The sequence below is a fragment of the Lepidothrix coronata genome, unplaced genomic scaffold, assembly GCF_001604755.1.
Source record: "Lepidothrix coronata isolate B3197 unplaced genomic scaffold, Lepidothrix_coronata-1.0 Scaffold13, whole genome shotgun sequence".
Lineage (NCBI taxonomy): Eukaryota > Metazoa > Chordata > Aves > Passeriformes > Pipridae > Lepidothrix > Lepidothrix coronata.
This window is the reverse complement of record NW_016690193.1, coordinates 3,036,946-3,049,443: the sequence shown is the minus strand read 5'-3', so window position 1 is coordinate 3,049,443 and position 12,498 is coordinate 3,036,946.

Sequence of the window (12,498 nt, the reverse complement as noted above, 5' to 3'; positions counted from 1 at the left end):
AGCCTTTAGGATGGTGCTGGTCCCAGCTAGAAGGTACCGGGAGCCAGAGCGTTCACTCATCCTCGGCAAGCTTGCCAGACAAGGACATGATGAAGCTCATCCCAAGGGGATGCTGTGGAAGGAAGAAGAGTTTGCTGCAACTGAAATCAGAATTTGACCCCACTGTGCAAAAACTGCAGGCAGCATCTCAGGAAAATCCCAAACCTCTGCTGGCGTGGGAGACTGGGCATCATTAAAAGGGAACAGGATGAGGTTTTGTGCACTGTAGTGTCTTAGCAATGCTTTAGGGCAGGCTGGAAAAGGACTGTCTTCTCTTATCCTGGCAGTTCTCTGTGGTGTGTAGTTTTGAGCATCTAAAATCTTAGAAACTAGGAAAAAACAAAACAAAACAGTTCTCCCCCTGCTTGGGTCAGGGCCTTAGCTCAGTTCCTTGCTTAAGTCATCACTCCTTTAGTACAACAAAGCATTCCTAGTCTTAAACATTTCAGGAGAAAATAGTGGATTAAAAAGGCAAATAGGCTTGCATAATGGAGAGTCCAAGGCCCAAATAGAAAACCAGAAACTGGATATATGCACAGTACTTATCAAAGAAAAAAATCCTTCTCAATCATCCCAGTAAATTCTTCTCCTTCAGGGAATTTTGGCAGTAGCACAGCTTGCAAACCTTTTTGCTTGCAAACATCCTGGCTGGCTGGTCTTCTGCAGTTACGGCTGTCTGCTCATGCTCTCTCTTTTGATCAGTTATTAAAATGATCCAGAGACCCCAGATTTAGCAAAACCACAGGAAAATATGGGAACTCCTCCACTTATTTTGCCATATTGCCACAAAGACATCTGCTTAACAACCTCCCCTTTCTTCTTTCAAACAAACCCCTCACAATCAATTTGCTGTGTCTTTTTCCATGCAGGATCCTAGTGTCAGTGCACTCAGTTCATACAAGTAAATTATCTCTCAGAAATGCCTTCATCATGACAGAAATCTCTCTTCTAGCACAGATCATCTCATCTGCAGGAGAGAAAAATGAGCTGGGAAAATGAGTGCCCCAAATTTCTGACATTTTCCCTATTTTAGAAGGCTTGGATGAAAGAATCCAGCTCTAACCAGCCCAGATGAAGTTGTGGTTGTATGGCTGGCTAATCCTGGAGGATGGTAAACTTCCTCGAATTCAAGTATCTGAATTTCATACCTGAAACTTTAAAAAGAGCCTCTACTCTTCTCAATAAGAGTGCTATAATTTTCTCAGTATGCCTTCTTAGTGAAGAGTCAGAGGCAGCTTAGGGAAGGAAATCTAGATTTAAAATTCATCCTGTGTTTACACTGGAACAATACTGGACTGAGTGAATTGTCCTGAGACAGTCACCCCAGGTAGGAAAACCTTTCCCATGGCAGAGGTCTTCGGATTTTGGGATAATGAAAGCTTTTTCTTTTTTTCCTAATAAAGTCACCATGTTAATGTCCAGAGAAAAATTGAACAACCTCAAGTTTTTATAAAAAAATTATTCTGTAAGGTCTGAGACTAAGCTTGATGGCTTTTTGCATGGCTATAAAGTCTCGTGGTTTCTCTGGTAGAGTGTGCATCATTGTCTACTTTAGGTATTTTCTCAATGTCCAAACAAACTTGCAGAAAAGAAGCCCTCTTGAGTGGAAAGCCATACACAGTGCCTGCTAAGACATGACCACATGTCCTGTACAGGGTTGAACTCAATGATCCTTGCGGGTCCCTTCCAATTCAACATATTCTGTGATTCTGTGATCTGGCCAGCCATATGTCTTCCAACGTATTGTTTTCCAGAACACTGTCACAGCAACAGAGCTCATGGCTCAGAGCAACCCCGATGGGACAAAGGGAAACTTTAGGCTGACCAGAGCTTCAAGCGCCATCCCTCACTGACAGAAGAGACTATCACTGAGTCTTGTTTTCAAAGTGTCATCTGTAAGAGTGACCCCTTGAGAACAGGAAGACAAACAAGCATAAGCCTACAGTGAGTTTCTCTGTAGGCAGATAAAAGAAGCAAAGCTCTCTGGAGATGGGATCTGCATCACTCATGGCCAGCAAAGATGCCCAGTTCCCAAGACTGCTGTTGCTAACAGTGCTTTTTACTCCAGGACTTAAAAAAACAGCAACAGGAAAAAATGTGATACCTTTAATCAGTTATGGTCCACACTGTGGGATTGAGCAAATCTTAGTTTACACCTGTGGTGCACAGATCTCATCCTGGCCATGGTCCCTGATGTGCTGGGGTATCTGCCTGTCGCTGCCAGGACTCTAACTTTGTCCATGCTGGAGATCTTCTGCGTGGAAGTGGAGTGGCACTGTCTATGCTGCCACCAGTTTGCCTGCTCATATGCAACAAGAAAAATGCACCTATGATGGAGCCAAGGGCAACCAGTGCCAGCATCTACTGCCCGCAGGGTGAAAGAGCAAAGGGGCATCCTCCAGTAGGTTCCTGGGGATGTCAGTACCTGATGCCAGTCAACAAGTTCTTTGGGTCAATGTGCACAGCCCTGGAAACTGCCTCTCCGTGCATCACAGACCCTTTTCCTACTCCAGAGGTTGGTGGCTTTGTTTATGTGTCCTTTTTCTGCCCCAGTCCGGGAAGGTTAGATTAAAAGCATCAGCTGTAAATAATGAAGCCCTAAAGTGGTCTGTTAACCACCCTCCATGGAAGTTACCATCACTGCTAACATCTGGAAGCCAAAAGTATGATCACCATAGCACCTGCCTGCCTTGTAGGACTGGAGCGAAGGCCTAAATCACTAATGCCAACCCCATGTGCAGGCAGCAGTCCCCCATCCCACTCTGGCTGCTGTGACAATCCACAAATCAGCATGCCAACTAGAGACAGGCGCCGCTATTTCTTTGCTGGGGCACTGTGTCAAAGGGGGAGCTCCATACCCAAAAGCAACAGTGGCTGTTAAGAAATCGTGGGATAATAGCCCTTTTGATGGATGCTCAGCTTGTGCATTTGGGATGTAGTGGTTGTGGTGGAGCTGGGAAGGGGGAGGGGGCAAAAAGGCATATGACAGTGCTGATAACAAGTGGGCTTTGTATGCCATGGCCAGGGGCTCCCACAGCTGCTCCAGTCCCTTCTCTCTCTAGAGGTAGTTTGGTTGGTAGAAGAGGCTATAAAAGCTCAGGCAAGTGAGTATAACATAGGTAAGATTTTAAGGATTCAGTTTCTGCCTCTCTTTAAAAGGCAAAACAGTGGCAGAGCATCTCCTGCTGCCATTCAAGCAGGGTGTCTGGAGGAGAGGCTTTTCTGGGCTGGTGGTCTGGCTGCTCTGGTTCCTTTTGGATTGGGAATGCCCTCCAGTGGGTCTGTCCAGTTTGCTTTCTTTCCCTGTGTAGCTGGTGAATACTTGCAGCCTATGCTGGCCAAGGCCCTCATCTGCTTCTTACCATCACTCCAAGGGCCTTGGTGGTGCTGATATATGGTCTGGTGATAACCTGGAGCACCCCCCTGGGAAAGGGCAAGACAGGCCATTGGCTCCAAACTATCCTGTCCCGGTGATGCAAGAAAAGGAACAAACATAGGAGTGGGCACCATGGCAGAAAGAGCACACAGTATCTAGCAGATATTAACTCTTTGTATCCCTAGTTTTACATCACCTGTCATCACCTGATGACAGTGTCTTTTTTTTTTATGATGCATATTCTCTGTGGAATAGGAGATAGTGATTATGGCAGTTGGCTACAGATTGCCAAAAAAAATACAACTCCCTCCACCCCCCAAAAAAAAACAAATCAGAAAAACCCCACTCCAAAACTAACACACACTTTGTTTCTGTAATCTCCAACAGGAGACAAGCACAACTTCCCAGCTAGCCTGTGTAGTTGCTCTTACTAAGCTTTGAACAGCTGGGGTATTTGAGGATGGGATTAGTTAATACAATTCAGGCTCAATTAGCAAAGGAAACATGGATATTCCAGCTCCATGGACATTGGGACAGATGTGGGCAGGATCCCTCCAGAGGGTTATTCACAGGGCAACTTGTGCTTCATTCACAAAGAACCACTGCGTGTGTCCCCCCATCCCACCCACGGCTGGGCTGCCATTGGAGTAGGAATGCTTGCCATTGCCAAACACTCCCTTACCCCTTGGACCCTGCTAAAACCCACTTTCCTGCCTATGGGCTGGGAGAGGGAAGGACTAACCGCAGCGGGGAGGGAGAGCAGGCGTGCACGCAGGTGCAGAAAGCTGGCAGCTAAACAAAGGGAGATTGCAGGAGCAGATACGGGTGCATGCAGGATACAGTCACGGGTGCATGCAGGATACAGTCACGGCTTTCTATGGGCAAGACCAAAGGCAAGGAGAGGGGGGTGAAAGGGATGGTTTCTCCTTGATGAGAGGATGCTAAGATGGACCAGCAATCAGATGCAATCAGATTTTGTTGTCACGAATGGTCTTTGCTTGGCCAGCTGGGAAAAGCAACAGGCTCACCAGGCTGCTGGGGCATTTACTGGGACAGACTTCCAAGCACTCCCAACCATCTTGAGATGAAGCAGGGCCCAAATCTCTAAACAGCTCAGTGGGCGCCAGCTTCCAAACGTACCCCCGCACGAGTCTCTTTGCAAAGCTGAATGAAATCCACACAGATGCCTGATGAGCATCCCCACCCTCAGCTGGTTCCTAATTTCCAAGCACTACCCTCAAATCTCTCATCTCTTGGGGTGTTTTAAAGGCACATAACCCCTCAAGTGCTGAGACACAGAGACTCCCTTGCCAGACAGGCCTCTGCTTGCAGAGCTGGTGAACCGGTTCCCAGGGTGCGAGCTGCATGGGCAAGCTCTCCCACGCATGGATGGGTTTCACATAGCCCTGTTGGAGACTGACTGCTAAACGCTGGCTCTCTGTGGAAAGCAGATAGACTTGGAAAGGATGGGGAGGCCCCAAGGCACCTGGTGCTTTGGAAAAGGTCACTCCTGAAATCTGGGCTGATGACTGCCAAAAGGCAAGATGCTAATTGATTTTTCAGATCAGTTTTCACCCAATTCATGGCTCTGGAGACAGGACTCAGGAGCCAGACTGGGGAAGGGTGATGAGGGACAGGGCTTGAACAAGGTAAAGCAACTGGCATGAGAGATGCAACGAACCAGACTTGCCTTCCCAGCCTTCCTTGGAGGGAGATGCAAAAGTCTTGCAGAGCAAGGTAATGGTCCTTGACCAGGGCCAGGCAAACACAAAGAAATGTCAAGCACCTCCCCAGCTGTCAGCTTGGGAAATAAAACCACCAGCCTCTTCCCAGTCCAGTAACTGGGACTCTCACAGTGGAAGAAGTAGCCTCCAGTGCAGTAGAGCAGCTTTGTGGGGGGCAGCAAACACCACTTTTCCTCACATCAGAATACTCCAGGGTCTGATGCTCCTGTCACAATCACAAAACATAGCTAGGTCTGGAAAAGCCATTGGCATGGAAGGAGCAGACACACAGGCACAAGGCACTGCGGGAGAGCACGCTGCTGATTTCTGCCTCTCTCCAATAAGACTGGCTTTTTTCTCCGCTCCTCAGCAGTATTTGGTGTTTACAGGCACTGGGAAACATTTGCTCCTTGCACTCTTTCCAATGGAGCGTGGGAAAAGCTCTCACCCGAAGCAAAAAAACATGGGAATTTGCTTTCAAGTCTATTCTTCTCACTCTCTTTCTCTCCAAGTGAAAAGCCCTGAGCTGGCTTTTTTTCTTTGCAAGGCAAGTTTTATGGCCAAGGCAAACTGGTGCTTGTCTCTCATGCTGTCAGCAGAGTGACAGGCATCAGTACAAGTCGAGGGGCAGTGACAAATCAGCCGGGACAGAGGGAGTGGCAGCAGGGCAGACAAGGCCTGTGTGCGCCTTCCCTCCCTCTTTTAGATAAGGGAAACGGCACATTTCAGCTTCAGGAGAAAGAAATAAGGGCTTGATTATGGGGGCATTTTACTCCCAGAGGATATATAGAGCCCTTGTTTTGGTGCTTGGCTTGCTGATGCAAGCAAAGAAGAAAAGAAAATTAGCATTGAAAAAAAACCCCAAAAGCAGACATTGCCCCCTCTGCTTAGTTTAGAAAAGCATCCTTCTCTGTCAGGAGCAGCGCTAGGGTTTCTCCCATCCTTCATCCAGCTGCCCTGTGACAGATCTGCCCACTGAAGGCAGACTCTGTGCCAGCACCAGGCACACGCAGGCATCAAGTGCTGTCAGCCCTATGTGCCAGAAGTTCCCACAGGTTGGGACGGGAACACACGCCAGTCCAGCTGCTCACTCCTTACCAGCACCTCTAGAGAGCTGGAAGGAGGAGTCTTCCCACCCCATCAGCCAATGTCTGCCTCTTCTCCTGGCCTCTCCACCTGCCCAGGAGGCCTGGCTAGGTGAGCCTGCAGATGGGCAAGTGGCTTTGAGTGGACTATTTGCCACACGGCTGGGATGATGCAGGGGGTCAGGAAATTTTCAAGCAAAAGGAAGAGGCAAAGTCATGCACTTCCTTGCCTTGGGGACTGGAAAACACTCCTTCTCCAGAAAACAAGGCTGAAGGACCCAATGGGTCCTGCAAAACTCATGAGACAGGGACAAACTTGAAGAAAATGGAGCCCTCAGGGAGCTGGTTGCTCCCCCAGCACAGGCGGGCACCTCAGGAAATGTGCTCCCTGTGCCCAAGGATGCTGCTAGGAGAGGAATAAAGGCACCCCTGCCCTCTTGTCTCCCCCCATAGCCCTTTCTCCAGTATTATGGAGCATCCTTGGGGATCAGCAAAAGGACAACTGTAAACCCTGGTATGCCCCCAGAGACCCACTCTATGCCCATATACAAGAGTGAGAAATACCCTTTATGCCCTGAGGTTCAAGGCAGATCTCTTACACTTCCAAACTCCATCCTGCAAGTAACCTGATGCCCCTGGCAATTTTTCTTGTGTGAAACTTCCCCCCCGCAAGAGGTGCCTTAGGTGAGCAGCTGCAGAGACAGCCAGATCCCAGAGGAGGTGTTTGCTTTCTCCATCTTCCACACACACATACACACACCCTCTTTTTAATTGTTTGCACATCAAGAAACGACTTGCCGTATTGCAGCGTCCCAAAGGGAGGCAGCCATTGAACTCGTAACCTGAAACTGCCTCTCAGGGAGACAGCCAGCACCCACCTCCCTCTGTTCCCACGTTCTCTCCCCTGCTCATCCCTGCCTGAGCAGCAGCCATGTCCTCCCCTCTCTCTGTTCAGCTCTTCAGCAGTTACACCCTTCACTGTTAATGAGCACAGAGAAAAAAAGCACAGAGCTGCCATTCAGGGCCTCTTTCAGACACCAAAACATCTCTGTGCATTAATAATCCCTTTCAAAAGCCCCTTCCTTTCACACATCCCACCCTCCCCCTCTAGCCCCCGATGCTTTTCAGGAGCGACTCTGATTCATCTGAGGTGCGAAACAGCACGGTAAAATTTTAATACAGCCTGAACATGATGTGAGAGCACTCAAGTGCCTTTTAAGCAGCCTGCCTGTCTCCAGCAACTGCTTTGAAGGCAAGATCGCTCCAGTGCTGTGTGAAGAGCTTCAAAGAGAATATTTGGGACTGATTTTGACATGACTCAGAGAAGGCAGGAAGCCTCCAAACACAATTCCCTCAAAGGATAAGCACCAGCAGAGGAACATGCCAGCTCTCGCCATCCCTCCCTGCTGGGGCTTGGTCCAGCTGGACCATATGGAAAGGCCTGGGAGGACCGGAGCTGTGTGTACCTACAGGATACCCAAGGAATGCTGTGACCTTGTCCCCATCTGCACATACTGCTGTGGAAGAATTTTGCCTGACCACTGGTTATATTGCACTGGTTATAATAGCCCTGGGACTGATGGTCTGCCCCTAGTTGTGACCTCAAGGGCTGGAAAACAAGGGAGATTTCTCCATGCCCCAGGGTACATGTGTTGATAGGAATAGTATAAAAATAAGGAAAGACAGACTAGCTTGGGTTAGTCCAAACAGAAAGAGATGCTGATCATACACAAGGACTTCTCTACAGCCAGGAAACAAAAGGGAAACAAAACCACTGTGCCAGAAAGTGGGGATAGGAGATGAGTGAACAGGAGGCAACAGCAGAGTCAGGAGAGGTTTAAGAAACCTCCATGAGCCAGCAAATATCCCTGGGCTTTGCTGCTTTTTGGTGTTCCTTGGGTCCCTGGGCCTCTCCAGACCTGCAAATGGCACAGTACTGCCTTCCTACAGGGAAATGCTCCAGCCCTGGAGATGGTCGTACTCAGCCTGGGAACACTAAGGCCTAAGAAAGACATTGAGCTCCACACCTCCAAGCATCCTGCCACAGGGCAGCTGGAAGCTCCTGGTGATCTTGAATTGTCTGTCTCCACACTGTGGGCAGCACAAAAACCAAAACCACCTTGTTCCAAGTAGGGAAGATCTGTGTTGGTACTGAGAAGCTCTCAAAGCTCCTTCCCAGACCATTCATTCCCATTTACCTGACAAACCAGGGCTGCTGGAAGGATGTTGGGAAAGTACAGGCTGCAACCCTGCATATCCTATAGCCATCGAGAAAGGGAGGGTAAAGCCAGTGAGAAGAGTGTAGGGTGGTTTGAATTGGTAAAACACCTGGGGATACTGCAGTATTTTCTCCGCAAATTATGTGATGCACCAAAGTAATTTGCCTCCTGGGCCACTGTAAAGAAAGGCAGGAATATCTTTCTTGAAAAGTTAAGAGCAAATCACAGCAACAGCCCCTCTCCCCAGCATGGAAATAAGTCACAACCATGGGCAGTGCCAGCACACAGGGGTGGCAGGGAGCAAGGGCCAAGATCTGGTCTCCAAAACAGAGTGGCCTGACTCGAGTGAGGGTGGAAAAAGGACAGAAAAAGGGAGAGACAAACCGAAAGTCTGAGGAACACTGCTGTAGGCACATATGCTTGCTCAGGCTGGAAAGTGCATAGGCAGGAGGCCATGGAGGACAGGGACAGCAGCCCTCAGGATTTGGAAGAAAGGAATCTTTTGACATTGTCACAAGGCAGCCCCAATGGCTGCAGGGGGAATGTCTGGGGGAGTTCAGGGCAGCTGATCTCTATTGCCCTGCAGAGACAAGCCAGAGAGGACCCCAAAGTGCAACAGACCTGCACAGGGTTGAAGGTGGTAAAATTTTTGAAGGTCATTTGGAGTCTGGAGCTACCAATGAGTGGGATCAAGCTGGTATCAACTTCAGGGTCACTTCTCACTCCAAAAGAGACTGTTTTCCTTCCCAGGGATACATTCAGAACCAGATTTCTATTCAGCAACCTCTTCACTTAGCAGAACTAGCATTTGTGCTGACACACCCTGAGCATTTGCGGTTACTTAGAGAAGAGCAGCTGAAGCACTCAGCCCAGCTGTCAGGGAGCAAGTGCAGAGAACATCCCACCCTAGGCTGCATATAACCTGAGAAATCGCCAAAGGGGGCTTATTTAGAGGAAAATCAGTGGATTTCAGAGCTAAACTGTATTTGCCAGAGATTTGTCAGACATGTCTCCTAGGACATTTTCAAAAGGAGAGCTCTCCAGGTTAACTAGGAAGTGACTAAGGCACATGTATCAACCTTTGACCAGAGTTTGCTCTGAGAACGAACAGAGGCATCATCTTACCTGCAGCAGGTGAAATTAAGTGCAGTCATCAGCCACTTAGCCTTCAGCGGGAGTCACCAGCCCTAGAAATATATCTGCTAAGTGCCTGGGCTAAGTAAGAATCTTCTTCTGCTCAGTTTGTGCTCTCAGCGTTGCAGGAAGGTGTATCTGCTTTCTGGAAGCATGCTGCTCCTAGAAGGTTGCAGTCAGTAGCATCTCACAGGAGAATGGAGACAACCGAATGCAAACTGTCCTCAGTGCAATTAAGAAAACATGGAAACTCAATTAGCTAATGGGCACACTGAAGGACACACCCATGAGCACGGGCAGGGCTGTGAGGAAACGTCAGAGCTTCTATGTGCTCAAAGCCACTTTCTGAACTAGGAGAAAGAGAGAAAGTAGTCAGCAGCCCTGTGAGGGAGTGACAGATGGGGTGGCTGAGCAAAGGGTGCTGTGACAGGAGGGGATTGCTAAATCAACAATGGGGTTTTAAGCAGGGTCACTGCCAGCACTTGCATGTAAGCAAGGAATTGCCCACAAGGCACTGCTGTAGAGAAACCCCCCAAAGCCTCTCCAGGAACTCAGCGTGCTGGGGAGCCTCTCTGTGCACTAATGCATGCAGTTTGGGAAATAACACAGGGAACCAGCGATCTGTGTGCAGCTGCAGAGCTGCAGTCTTGTGGTAGGATAACTCCCAGGACTAGAGCGTTGCAACAGAGGACTTTTTAGGAAAGACAGGATGAGCGGATGAGGAGGGGGAGTTGCCTTTCATGTGAGAGAGTGGGTGGAGTGCATGGAACTCTGCCTGGGGATGGATAAGGAACCCACAGAGGCCTTATGGACTAGGACTAAAGGGAGAACAGGCAAAGGTGATGTTATTACAGTGGGTGTCTGCTATGGGCCACCTGATGAGAAAGAACAACTGGATTAAGCTCTCTACAGAAAGGAACAGCCTCATGTTCACAGGTCCCGGTGTCCTTATGGGGGACTTCAACCACCCTCATATATGCTGGAGGGAGAATACAGCAGGACATGAGCATTCCAGGAGGTTCCCAGTTGCATCAATCATAAATACCTCTTCCAATTGACAAAGGAGCCAACAATGAGAGTTGCTGTGCTGAACCTCATACTCATCAACAAGAGGGGATCGTTGTGGCTCATTGTAGATGTGAAGATCAAATGCAGCCTTGGCTTCAGTGACCATGAGATAGTGGAGTTCAGAATCTCAAGGGGAGGGAAGAGAGTGAGAAGCACACTTCAGAAGAGCAGACTTTGGCCTCTTTCAAGATCTGCTTGCAAGAGTCTCATGAGATAGGGCCCTGGAGGGGAGAAGTGGGGAGGTAAGGAGGAGGGCAGGCAAAATTCTGGTTAATATTCAAGGATCACATCCTCCAAGCTCAAGAGACCTCCATTCCAACAAATATGTAGCCAGGTAAAAAATGCCAGGAGGCCTGTCTGGATGAATAAGGAGCTCCTGGCAAAACCCAGATACAGAAATGAAGCTTACAGAGTAGAAGCAAGGATGGATAACCTGGGGGGAATACAGAAACATTTCTGAACATCCCCATCCAATTTCTGGGGTTTATGCTGCTGGACAGCCACAAAGTGAAGGGACACTACTCTAGATGAGGTGACAGAGTGAACTGGTCAAATGCTGTAGTCCAGCCTGGTTGGAGGGTAGACCTCCAAAAAGCCACTTGAGACCTGAGGTCTGTAACACCTTACAGGCTTTCTGGGGTGTGATGGCTAAGGATACAGTCCAAAGGAACATACAGGTACAAGAAGGTACAGAAATACTGAACAGATCTTCTTCTTGAAATCCTAAAGGTTTATGCCACAAACCCAAGAGGATGAAATCTTTCTATTTCCTGGAACACAGCCATTTAATGATACTGTTCTGACATGTCCAGGGCCCATGATAACATCCCTAAGAACACCCTGGGTGCACGAAGACCATAGAGTCATAGAATTGTTTAGGTTGAAAAAGACCTTTAAGATCATCAAGTCCCACTGTTAACCTAATCATATCTCCATAATCCCAACCATAAATATGTCTTCAGCAGTGGCCAAAAAGCACAGGCATCTGGCAGTATCCTGGTCTCCAGCAAGCTTGGAGACTTCTTGGGCAAAAGTTGGTGTCTTTGGATTTAGCATTCACAGACCCTTCCATGAATAACTCCAGTTTCCCCTGGAGAACCTAGAAATTGCAGGAGCCCCTCTGCAACATCCCACAGCAAGTAATTCTGCACCTGTGCGCTGAGCTGCGGGAAAAATCATCTCTTATTGCTTATTTTGAAACTGTCACTTACTAGCTTTATTCAACACTTTCTAGATCCTAGTTCTTGTGTTGTAAATGTGGTGAACACTCACGCTCTCTTTGGGAAGCATGGGTTTATCAACTTTTCTCGTACTGTCTCTCAGACATCTCCTCTTCCTTTCTCCTAAGCACTGCACCTGGCTGCTGATGCTCCCCTGTGGAACATATTCACAGCCTAAACAAAGTGGCAGCTGACAAGAAACAGCATGCAGGGATGAGACAAGGCACTGCAAGTCAGAATAAGGCTGATAAGACTGGTTAATAAGCAGCAATACCATTTGTACCAGGGTGGGTATTACCAGGAAGGCTAATGCAGAGCATGGCAAGAGTCCCACCAGCACTGAAATAGGGCAGGGACAGGAGACACTAGTCTGATCACTGCCAGGAATGCTGAAGTGCCAAGGTGCTGTGCCAGGCTGTAAGGTGCAACAGGCACAGTACCTTGCTGTTGGTACAAACTGGCTCTTGGAGCAGTGCAGAAAAAACCATGGAGGGGTGGAAAGATATACAGTATGTTTCTGTGCTATCACCCTTCCCAGGGGCTGTTTTTGCTAAGATGAAATTTGACCTCTCAAGAGTAGCATCAGACAAACTCAGTCCCCCTTGGTATTTTATCACTGGGCAATGATTTATG